This window comes from Pristis pectinata, chromosome 25, assembly GCF_009764475.1.
Source record: "Pristis pectinata isolate sPriPec2 chromosome 25, sPriPec2.1.pri, whole genome shotgun sequence".
NCBI lineage: Eukaryota > Metazoa > Chordata > Chondrichthyes > Rhinopristiformes > Pristidae > Pristis > Pristis pectinata.
The window spans coordinates 25,500,979-25,513,001 of record NC_067429.1 but is presented as its reverse complement, the minus strand read 5'-3'; the positions used below and the strand labels follow the sequence as shown (position 1 = coordinate 25,513,001).

The 12,023-nt window shown below is 43.6% G+C and overlaps 1 protein-coding gene across 3 annotated transcripts in view; it reads right to left on the bottom strand.

Moving 5' to 3' along the window:
• plekhm1 (pleckstrin homology domain containing, family M (with RUN domain) member 1) overlaps positions 1–7,053 on the bottom strand; it is a 54,203-nt gene extending 47,150 nt beyond the window's left edge. For 2 of the 3 annotated variants that reach the window (XM_052038583.1, XM_052038584.1), the window contains exon 1: positions 6,874–7,007. The gene's annotated coding sequence lies outside the window, so the exon portion shown is untranslated. Of the gene's footprint in view, positions 1–6,873 lie in introns of all 3 variants that reach the window. The other variant, XM_052038582.1, reaches the window with a different exon arrangement.
• Between the last annotated feature and the right edge of the window lie 4,970 nt (positions 7,054–12,023).

Here is a 12,023-nt window from a genome sequence, read left to right as displayed (position 1 = left end):
CCACACTGAAGCTGTCAGGGACACAGTAGAAGCATGGGTCATCTGATTTGCCAGCATGCTTGAAACACAAATTACTTAGGCAGAACTTCAGAAATGCTGACTAAATCAAGCAACATGCTAGGTTCTTCCATTATTGATTGCATACTCCAATGTTTTTCAGTTCCCAGATAGTAATACTAGCCTTAGAGACAAGCTCTTTCCACTATGCTAGACATGCTAGTCTCAAAGCCCCTGCTGTAAATGACCCCCATGCCCAATGCAGAAGTAATGCAAAACACATCTAAAATTGCTGGGACACAGCATGGTCTTCTTCCTATCATTTTAAGTGTGTGGGAAGTTTATTTTTGAACTGCAGCTTTATCTGCCAGCATCATTATGGAGTACTTTACAAAATATATAAAGGCAAATTTTGTCATCATTTATAATGGGGAAATCCACATCTTATTTCTCAGGCAATTACAAGCCATCTCAGGGTACTGAATGGATGTTCATAAGTCGATTTTGTCCATAAATCACTTGATATGGCAACCATATCTTCACAGTATTTTAATGAATAGCATCAAAACCCAAGACTGATAAGAAAGAACAATTACTCAAAGTGGAGAGAGAAGAAACTAATTCTTCTGTTTGAAGGAAGGAACCTTTACATGTATAATCAGACTTCTGAATTTAATATTATGGGATTTATATGTTCAAATATAGGGATGTCCAAAAGTCAGGTATTCATAATAGTCTTTGAATGGCCACTTTAACCATTGTATTTATCCCCAGCATTCTCAATATAGTTCTTCAGGGATCAAGTCAAATAGAATCAACTAAGTGGCAATTAGGGATTTCTATACCGGGCACCTTTGTAGATTTATATTCTGGATAAAGGAGCTGGCTTCGGTCACTTTAACATAAGGAGGCTATATCATTGCAGCATGAAATTAAAAATGCTTATTATAACTGGATTGAGACAACCCTGGTAAAACAGCATGCAACAGATGAAGCTAAGCAATCTCACAGCCTACAGATCAGTTCGAAGTTCCGCAGTTCTGCCACATTAGTCATCAATAATGGTGCATAATGGGGGAGAAGTGTCAAAGAACATTGAGCCTCAAAGATGGCAAACCTTGGCATGCAAATTTTGAGAACACTAAAGCACTCACAATCATTTCTAGCCAGTGAATGATCCATCAACTTCTACTTGAGATTCTCACTATGACAGAAGCCAATTCTTTCCCCCACTCTATTTGCTGCATGGTATCAAGAAATAGCTGAGGATCCAGGATACAACCACAATACTCCAAAACTAGCCACATCTCCAACTAACCTATTGTAATACAGTTACAATGCTGTCATACACCCAATATTTTGAAAATTTAAAAACCTGAAGGTGCTGGAAATCTGAAATAAATACAAAAAGTGCTGGAAACACTCAGGTCAAGCACCTGTGGAAGGTGCTCAGGTCAGGTGGCAGTGGAAACAGAAACAGGTTTAATGTTTAAGGTCCAAAGTCCTTCATCACAACTTTGTCAAAAGTGAAAAAATTTCCCAGGCATGTCTAACAGTGCCGTCAAGCAGGAATCGCTATCCAATAACTTGCTCACTACTTCCCAGAAAAGATTTCACCAGGATCTCATTTGCAGGCTTGGTCTAAAGGCAAGGTAAAATCGACTGCCCTTGGCATCAAGGTAGCATTTGACATTGTGACATTGAGGTCAAAGTAAAACAAAGTCATTGGGCTTCTAAGGGAAAATAGTTCAATGACTAGTGTCATACATTGCATAAAGAAGATGACTGTGGCGGTTAAATCATCCCAGTCCCTAGACATCACTGCAGGAGTTACTCAGGGCAGTATCCTAGGCCCAACCATCTGCTTCATCAATGACCTTCCATTACACTCAATTACATTCACACCTCCTCAGCTGATGAAACAGCTCATGCTTGCATGTAGCAAGACCTAGATAATGTGCAGGCACTGGCTGATAAATAAAAGTAATACTCTTGCCTCAAAAGTGCCAACCAATAACCTTCCCCAACAAGAGGCATGGTATTACCATTACCAGATCCCCTATCCACATCAAGTATATATGACCAGAAACTCAACTGGACCAACCACTGAAATGCTGTGGCTGCCAGAGCACGTCAAAGGCTGTATATCCTGTGGCAGTGACTCATCTTCTGACATCTTCCCACCACCAATACGGCACAACTCAGGAGCATCATGAAATTCTCTCTCCGCTTGCCTGAATGAGTGCTGCGTCAAGAGTACAGGAGAAACTCAACACCATCCAGAACAAATTACCCCACTTATTTTGCAGTCAATCCATCGCCCTTTACATTCATTCCTCCACCACTGATGCACTATAACTGCAGTGTGCACCATCTATAACATACATTACAGTTTACCCATTTAGGCTGCTCCAAAAGCACCTCCCAACCCCACGCCCCTTACCACAAAGCACCACAAGAGCATAGCCTGCAGGTTTCTATCCAAGTCGCACACAAGCCTGACATGGAAATACATTGCCACTCCTTTATATTCACTAGGTTTAAATCCTGAAAATCCCCATAAAAACAGTATTGTCAGAGTGCCTTCACCAGAGGACTGCAGCAGGTCAAGAAAATGGTTACAACCACTTTAAAGCAAATTAAGGATAAGTCAATATCCACAAGATAAAAAATATATTAAAGAGAATTCCGCACCCTTTAGTAGTGTGGCAGTCAGGGCCATGCACTTAGTTATTTTTGCAGAATACCAGTATAACTGACTATATATGCATGAATCCCTCCCAGTTGGTGGTAAACAAACTAGTCCAGAAGTACCAATGGCATCACGGTCCGCAAAAAAGTATTTCAATTATACTATTGGATTGAGAAGTGAACCAGTCTTAGTAAAATTTAACAAATTGGTACCTGTCAAATTTGATATAAGAACCCAGCAAACATTTGTCAATCTGTATAATGCCCAGGAAAGTGACCTCCCGGTATGATGCTCCTGAAATAGGAAGCAGTGGTAGCCCAAGTACTAGAACAGCTTTAAGTTGCCTGACTACTCAAAAATTTGCAGTCCTCACTTCCTTATCAGCACCTCAAAGCATGACAACACTTTATTTAGCAGCTTTACTAAATTAAGGTAACCAAAAGTTCTTCACATGACAATATCCGACATATTTTGACACAAAGGCGCACAAGGATGTTAGGGCAGATGACCAAAACCTTGGTCAAAGGGGTTCCAAAAAAAAATACAAAAAACTAGAGATTTAGAGAGAAAATTCCAGAAATTGGAAATTGGAGATATGATCACCATAGGTAGAGTGATTTAAAGTAGGCCAAGCAAGAGGCAAGAATTAGAGAAGCACAGGTATCTCACAGGACCAGATAGAGCCATGTAATAATCGCAGTGAAAACAGGCAGTCTTGGTATGACACTGATATGGCTGGAAACTCATCTTGACAACAAATTTAGTACTGACTTGCACACTATCATGGGAATGAAGCAAGTGGCAGGGTACAAATTTTGTGGTGGGGACTTGAGATAATGGGTTCACATTTCCTATTTTTTTAGTTGCAAGAAATTTCTAATCATGGGGCAAATAGTCAGATGATATACAGTCATGGAGGAAGGAGTTTGTGCCTGGAACACACTGCCAGGGGAAGTGGTGCAAGCAGATAGAAAGCAACATTTAAGAGGCATTTAGACAGGCACATGAAAAGGTAGGGAATGGAGTGATACAGACTATATGCAGACAGATGGGAATAGTTTAAATTGGCATTACAGTCAGCACAAACATCGTGCTCTGAAAGGCCTGTTCATATGCTGCATTGTTAGAACAGAGAAGAGTACAGCACAGGTACAGGACCTTCGGCCCATTCTAATTAAATTAGTACTTAAATGCCAAACTGAACTAAGCCCTTCTGCCTACACAATGTCCACATCCCTCCATTCTCTGCACATTCACATACCTATCTAAGAGCCTCTTAAAAGCCTCTGTCATATTTGCCTGCACCTGCATCCCTCGCAGCACATCCAGGCACCCACCACTCTGTGTTAAAAACTTGCCCCGCACATCTCCTTTGAACTCAGCCCTTCTCACCTTAAATGCATGTCCTCTAGTATTAGACACTTTGACCCTGGGAAAAAGATACTGGGTGTCTACTCTATCTGTGCCTCTCATAATCTTAGAAACTTCTATCAGGTCTCCCCTCAGCCTCTGTTGCTCCAGAGAAAACAACCCAAGTTTGTCCAACCCCTCCATCTAGCATGTGCCCTCTAATCTGGGCAGCATCCTGGTAAACCTTTACTGCACCCTCTCCAAAGCCTCCACATCCTTTCTGTAATGGGTCGACCAGAAGTGAATGCAATACTCCAGATGCAGCCTAACCAGTGTTTTATAAAGCTGCAACATAACTTCCCGACTCTTGAACTCAATGCCTCAACTAATTGTTCCATGTTCTATGAGTGAAGAAAGGTGACGGTGAGATTCAGATGAATGTCAACAGTCCACGTGTGGAAATAGACGCACTTGGTTTTGAACTACTTTTGCCAAAAGTCATCACATAGATGGACAGCAGGAAGAAGCCGAGAACAGGTCTTTGAGCCACTTCAGTAGAAGAGCAGCCATTAATAAAAACATAAGTAGGAGCTAGCGAGGTATTGCAAGTGGTTCGCTGGTGGTATAGATAAGAATGGAACATGCCAGGAGCAGTCTTTTCCCAGTTGGAGCATGATGACAAGATGTTTGAAGGTGGTGTGGTCAATCAGCTATAGTGTGGTCAAGAACAAGAAGGAACTGGAATAGTTTATAACAACTAGTCATATTTGTCATGTGACTTTAAGAGCTGTTCTGATAGTGTATCATTCTTAGCTCATACAAAACGGATGAATACCAGTGCCAACACCTACTTCTCTCAAATCCCTTATTCACAATCTACGATGATGTTCTTTCTTTCGGCCACCAATTACAAAACCCTATTTCCAACAGACTTAAATTGAGTATTCTGCAGAGTTAACTCGTATGCCACAGTAGTCTCATCCTGTTTACAATGAATAATGGGCACAAGATTGACCTGCATCAGTCCTAACATCTTCCACAATTGATCTGTTGCTAAACCAGCAAAAAACATTTTAGCCAGACCTGCAATTTTTACACAATTTCAAAATACAGTGAGAGTGCTGGCCTACATTAGAAAATAAGAGCTATTTTTTTAAAAATTAAAAGCCAAAATCAATCATATTTGTACCTTAAAACAATGATGAAACCTAACATTAAAATAAAATTTTGAAAGTACCAAGGGGAAAAGGAAGCACTTTTCAAATGATCTAAAACGTTAAGTGTATTTATTTTGCAGTTGATGCTACATGAGAAACATCATTGAAATTTAAATGTGTTTTGGCCTGGTTTTGTAGATCACCTGGATGTGAAACTCAAACAAGTTGGTCCTGAAATACAAATTCCCATATCGAGTGGTGGATTAATTTATCAAATTATATTTTATATAGTAGAGAGATTTAAGTAGATAGATTAAAGAGTTAAGTAGATAGATTTAAAATGACTTAAAGTGAAAGTGATGGTGTCCCAGGAAGACTGATTAAAAACAAAACAGCTCATTCTCACGATAAGCTCTGTCACCATTGACCATGATCAGCAATCAACTCTTCAACCCTGAATGGTGTGGCAAGGCTTTTCTATTTAATTAAAAACATTTGACTTTTTCCCTTTGACATTTTCCCTTTGACATTTTGCTGGGCAACTATCAGCAGCTCTCCTCAAGCTCTGGCGATTTGCTACAAACAGACCCACCAGAATCTTTCCAGGAGTTGGTCTAGTCAGCCATCATCAGCTTAAACAGAGAGTTATCTGACTGCAGGAAGTGTCATACTTGTTCCCCCACAATATCTATACAAGAATATTTCCCACTGAGGTGGGAGACAGAAAATTGGCAAGAACGACATTACAACATGACAGGACAGAAACAGGCCCTGCACCCCATGCCAAACTAATTCACTTTTGCTTTCCCTAACAAAGGCAGATCATGGAAGCTTCTTATCACGGTGTCCTTCTGAGATAAGCTAACTCTGCAACTGAAGGTTCCTACTAAAAAAATACTGAACCCTGCACAAGCCTAAGCCTTACACAGTGCCAGCTTAATAAAAGGAGCTCATGTCAAATGGTTCTGTCTTCTCAACCTCTGAGTTAAAGTAAAAGTGAAGCCCAGAGGGGTTGAAGTAACAAGAATTTCAACAGTGCAGCGTTGCCTGGAATGTAATATGTCCTGTTTATCACAGCACGGTTCCAAGATTAAAATCTGAAATCAGTGTTGACTTTTGTTTTTAAAGTAAGTCACTTCCAAACAGCACATAAAAATTTAAAACCCCTAAACACCAGAATAATTTGACAGAAGGACATTTCAGTGTGAGAAAAGGAAGCATTTGCCATACAGACAAGGTTTCATTTACAGACCTGCATCTCACTGGAAACTCGGCCCCAGTTTTGTTACCTTTCCTCCAAAATCAGTTCAGTGTCAGCCTTGCTTCCCAGAGGTGCCAGGGAGGCAGTCAATGACACACAAGGACTTGGGGTCTCACCTAAGGACAGGCTGCAGGAGATTCACACCCCCACAGCCCCTGTGTCTGTCCCCAGACCCCTGTCCCCACCTCCCTGCCCCCTGTCCCCACCCACAGACCCCTGCCTCCAGCCCCGTCCCCACCCACAGCCCCCTGTGCCCACCCTCAGACCCCAGCCCCCTGTCCCCACCCACAGACCCCTGCCCCCAACCTCCTGCCCCCAGCCCCCACCCACAGACCCCTGCCCCCTACCCCTGCGCACCCTTCGCCCCGCTGACGGCCTGCATCCCAGCCTCCCTCCACTCGCGGCCGCCTCCTTACCCGCACGGTCGCAGACAGACTCCCACACCCGGCGTCGCCGTCGGCCGGTCCGACCCCACATCAACAGCCTCCTCCCACCGAGTCCGCCAGTATCCCAGGACCCCGCGCGGCGGCAACACGATCCTCCAGTATCCCGGCATTCCCTTCCATGTTCAGCCTGCTCCCCGCAGATCCGACGCCATCTAGCGACGGACAACTGTCAATACTTCACATGGGGAAATAAAATATTGCAGATGCTGGAAATCTGACATAAAAATAAACAAAATGATTTCTTGTTTTTTATTATTATCTTCCATCTATTTGTGTCAGAACGGCCAGACCATCCACCCCTAAACGTTTCCCTCTCCTTCATACAGCCTCACCTGCTGAGCATCTCCTGCAGTTCTGCATTTTGCAGCTCGTACATTGCCTTGCGTTCTCCCCTTCTAACTGTCTGCACTTCATAGCTTTTATTTTGTTCATGTTTTCTCTCTAACTTCCCCCAATAATTATACATGATATAACGGGCTACAAAACGAAGTCGGGCAGCATAGTTAACAACAGCACATCCCTTCTTGATGAGCTTAACACATTCTATGCGTATTTTGAACAGAAGGGGAGTGGATTATGACCACCCACCCTGACAGCCTCCAATGTAACTGAACCTGCGGTCACCGTCGAGGACATGAAATCAGTCTCCCAGAGAGTGAACATGAGGAAAGCATCTGGCCCAGATGGTGTCCCTGGCCGCCTGCTCAGATCTTGTGCTGATCAGCTGGCGGGAGTATTTGCAGATATATTTAACCTCTCCCTGCTTCAACCTCAGGTTCCCACCTGTCTTAAGAAAACCACTATCATCCCGGTACCGAAGAAAAACAAGGTAACATGCCTTAATTACTACCGGCCTGTGACTCTGACATCCACCATCATGAAGTGCTTTGAGAGGCTGGTCATGGCATGCATTAACTCCAGCTTCCCAGACAACCTCGACCCACTGCAATTCGCCTACTGTCAAAACAGGTCTACAGTAGACGCCATCTCCTTGGCCCTACACACATCTCTGGAGCATCTGGACAGTAAAGACTCCTACGTTAGACTATTGTTTATTGACTACAGGTCCCCCTTCAATACTATAATTCCAAGCAAACTCATCACCAAACTCCGAGATCTGGGACTCAACACCTCCCTCTACAAATGGATCCTTGACTTTCTGACCAACAGATCGCAATCAGTGAGGATAGGCAGCAATACCTCCGGTATGATTATTCTCAACACTGGTGCCCCACAAGACTGTGTCCTCAGCCCTCTACTTTACTCCCTATATACTGATGACTGCATGGCCAGATTCTGCTCTAACTCCAGATGATACCACCGTATTAGGCCATATCTCAAATAACAATGAGTCGGAGTACAAGAAGGAGATAGAGAGCTTAGTGACATGGTGTCATGACAACAATCTTTCCCTCAATGTCAGCAAAACAAAAGAGCTCGTCATTGACTTCAGGAAAGGGGGCGGTGTACATGCACCTGACTACATCAATGGTGCTGAGGTCGAGAGGGTTGAGTGCTTCGAGTTTCTAGGAGTTAACATCACCAATAGCCTGTCCTGGTCCAACCATGTAGACGCCACAGCCAAGAAAGCTCACCAGCACCTCTACTTCCTCAGGAGGCAAAAGAAATTTGGCATGTCCCCTTTGAAGCTCACCAACTTCTATCGATGCACCATAGGAAGCATCCTATCTGGATGCATCACGGCTTGGTACGGCAACTGCTCTGCCCAGGACCACAAGAAACTGCAGAAAGTTGTGGACACAGCCCAGCACATCACAGAAACCAGCCTCCCCTCCATATACCTCTCGCTGCCTTGATGAAGCAGCCAGCATAATCAAAGACCCCACCCACCTGAGTCATTCACTCTTCTCTCCTCTCCCATCAGGAAGAAGATACAGGAGCCTGAGGGCACGTACCACCAGGCTCAAGGACAGCTTCTATCCCATGGTGATAAGATGATTGAACGGTTCCCTTATACGATGAGATGGACTCTTGACCTCACAATCTACCTTGTTTGATCTTGCACCTTATTGTCTACCTACAATGCACTTCCTGTAGCTGTGACACTTTACTCTGTATTCTGTTATTGTTTTTACCCTGTACTACCTCAATGCACTGTGTAATGAATTGATCTGTACGAACGGTACGTAAGACAAGTTTTTCACTGTACCTCGGTACAAAGTGACAATAATAAACCAATTTACCAATACCAATTCAGCCTATCAGAAATATTCCGTTTGTCCTATGCAGCCCTCCTCCACCCTCTCTGCAGCTTGAAACTAACTTTTTTCCTTGCTTTCTAGTTCTGAGAAAGAGTCGGCAACCTGAAATGTTATTGCTGTTTCATCTTCCACAGATACTGATTGATTTGCAAGTGATTCCAGCATTTTTCTGCTTTTATTTCACAGTAGATAGACAAGTTATTTGAGGTACCAAAGGATATTTTCATTCAAGACTGTCAATTCCAAACATTGTCATGGATTTTATTCTGACTTCAAATACTAAAATGTATTTGCAGTACTTCTCTGTTTAATCTAGTTTACAGTTTTTGCTTTGCAGACTGAGAAGGGCAATCTCTGGTATACTGTTTGTGTACTGTGCAATAAGACTTCTACTACAATGTTGTATCAGCCACTACTGTTATGTGACTGATGCTCACTGTGACTAAGAACATTTGGGTAGAAACTCCATCCTATTTACTGTCCTTGATAAAGAACAAAGGAGAAGACCCTCAGAATGCTACACTGGTGACAAGGATGGGATATAGCTGCTGGGGAAGTAACAAGACAGCAATCAAGAACACAAGAGAAAGGAAAATGGTGTTCTCGAGCGAGGGAAGCAGATGATAGATGTGGAGAAGATGTTGATGAGCTGGAAAAGTATGAAGGGCATGGAGTTGGGTATGTTAATGAACTTTACTAATGAATTGATCTGTACAAACAATATGCAAGACAAGTTTTTCACTGTACCTTGGTACAAGTGACAATAATAAACCAAAACCAATACCAATACCGTACATCTGCTGAATACATGCAATGTATGGGGATGTTCCTGGGAGCAAATTAAATAGTTGAGGTCCTGGGGGAGGTCTCAGGACAGAGAAACATTGCCAGACATGAAATGGGGAAGGTTAAGCTCCTAGTGATTGCAGGGCCGGAGACATAAGAAACATTAGTGAGTTTATTGGTGGCACAAACTACACAAGGTCCCACATGAGGTTGTTGAAAGAATGTCGAAAGGACGTTTTAATCCGGCCCCTTCAGAAGTTCTCAAGAGTTACACGTTCTGTATGTACAACCAGGAACCAAAGAAATAGTGGGTGATTATGTTGTCAGATTAAAGACACTGGCTGAAAGATGCAACTTTTAATTTAGATCAGGTGCTTGGGATCTTATGATGTGAGGCTGGTGAACAACATAATTCAAGGAAATATGTTTGGCACACTAGTACTAATGTTCAACGGAGCTTGGAGAATCGCCATGAATGTGGAAAGGGCGCTGTCGAATATGAAATATTTTGCTAAGAACAGAACACTGAGGTGTCAGCAGAGAGCAAGGCTACAGAGATAATAATGGCAGCATGATCTTTGTCTTCACAGATCAGTCACGTTGGTATTTTGAGTACCTTCTGCAGAAATACAGTAGTCCATGAGTGCCGGGATGGGAAGATTGTGAATAAACTGGATGGAAAAGGCTTTGCTATGTCTGTCCTGGAAACTACCCAGCATCAGAATAGCATTCAAGACAAAGCTTTTATGCACAGTTGTGCAGGTCCCTCAAGAAGGCAACTGCTGGTAAAAGTGGAAATTCCTGTTTGCCTCAACCTTAAGAGAATAAAAGATATAACAATCCCAATGGGGCACCTTCCTTGAACTGGAATTAGGGAGTGTAAGCATGGAGACACAAGAGACTGCAGATGCCAGAACCTGGAGTAGCAAACAATCTGCTGGAGGAACTCAGTGGGTCAGCAGCATATGTAGGAGGAAAGGAATTGTCAACATTTTGGATTGAAACCCTGTATCAGGACTGAGAGTGGAGAAGTGAGATGGCCAGCATAAAGGAGGAGAGTGGTGAGACAAGATTCCGAGGTGATTGGCGGACGGAGGAGGGGTGTAAGATGACAGGCAGGTGGTGCCAGGTAGGGGAGGTGAGCGGGGGTGGAGTTGGGAGACAGTGGCAGGTGAATGATAAGAGAGAAAAATATGAAGAGGCAGATGGAGCAAGGTGAGGGGAGGGGAAGGGGCATGTGATGGTTGGAGACAGCTGCTGGAGGGAGACAAGCAGGAACACAAAGGGTTCCCAGTGCTGGACTCTGGCATCTGCAGTCTCTTGTGTCTCCATCCTTACACTCCCTAATTCCAGTTCAAGGAAGGTGCCCCATTGGGATTGTTATATCTTTTATTCTCTTAAGTTTGAGGCAAACAGGAATTTCCACTTTTACCAGCAGTTGCCTTCCTGAGGGACCTGCACAGATCTGCATCAAAGCTTTGTCTTGAATGCTATTCTGATGCTGGGTAGTTTCCAGGACAGACATAGCAAGGCCTTTTCCATCCGGTTTATTCACAAAGGAGGTGAGAAAGGGAACCATTAGGGGCGAGGTGAATGGCAGATGGGACCAGAAGCAGGTGGGCAGGGGGTCCTGTGGGTGAACCATGTGTGTAGCGGGTGGATAGAACCAGGAGGGGGATGGGGATGAGGGGCTGGGGGTGGGGGGGGGGAAATGGGGGTATGAGGGAAAGGGGGCAAAAATGGGAGGACCAGAGGAGGATTGGAAGGGGGGGGAGGGTGGGTAAAACAACCCACCAGTTGGGAGGGTTACCTAAAGTTATAAAACTCAATATTCGTGCCATTGAACGGATGGAGTCAGGTATGTTAATGGAGCATACTGTTCACCTGCAGAGGGAACTACTGACTCACATTAGTATCCTCCTTATCAATTGAAGATGTCATGGTCAATGTGTATATTTAATCTGCAAATTGGTCCGTTATAGAATGGGTACCATGAAAATCTGAGGCACTTTCTATTTGGCAGAGTAAACTGGTGTTAGGCAGGGGAGGAGGGGAGAGCAGATCCCCAGGGGGATGGATCAAAGGTAAGGAGAAAGAGGAAAAAAAATGTAG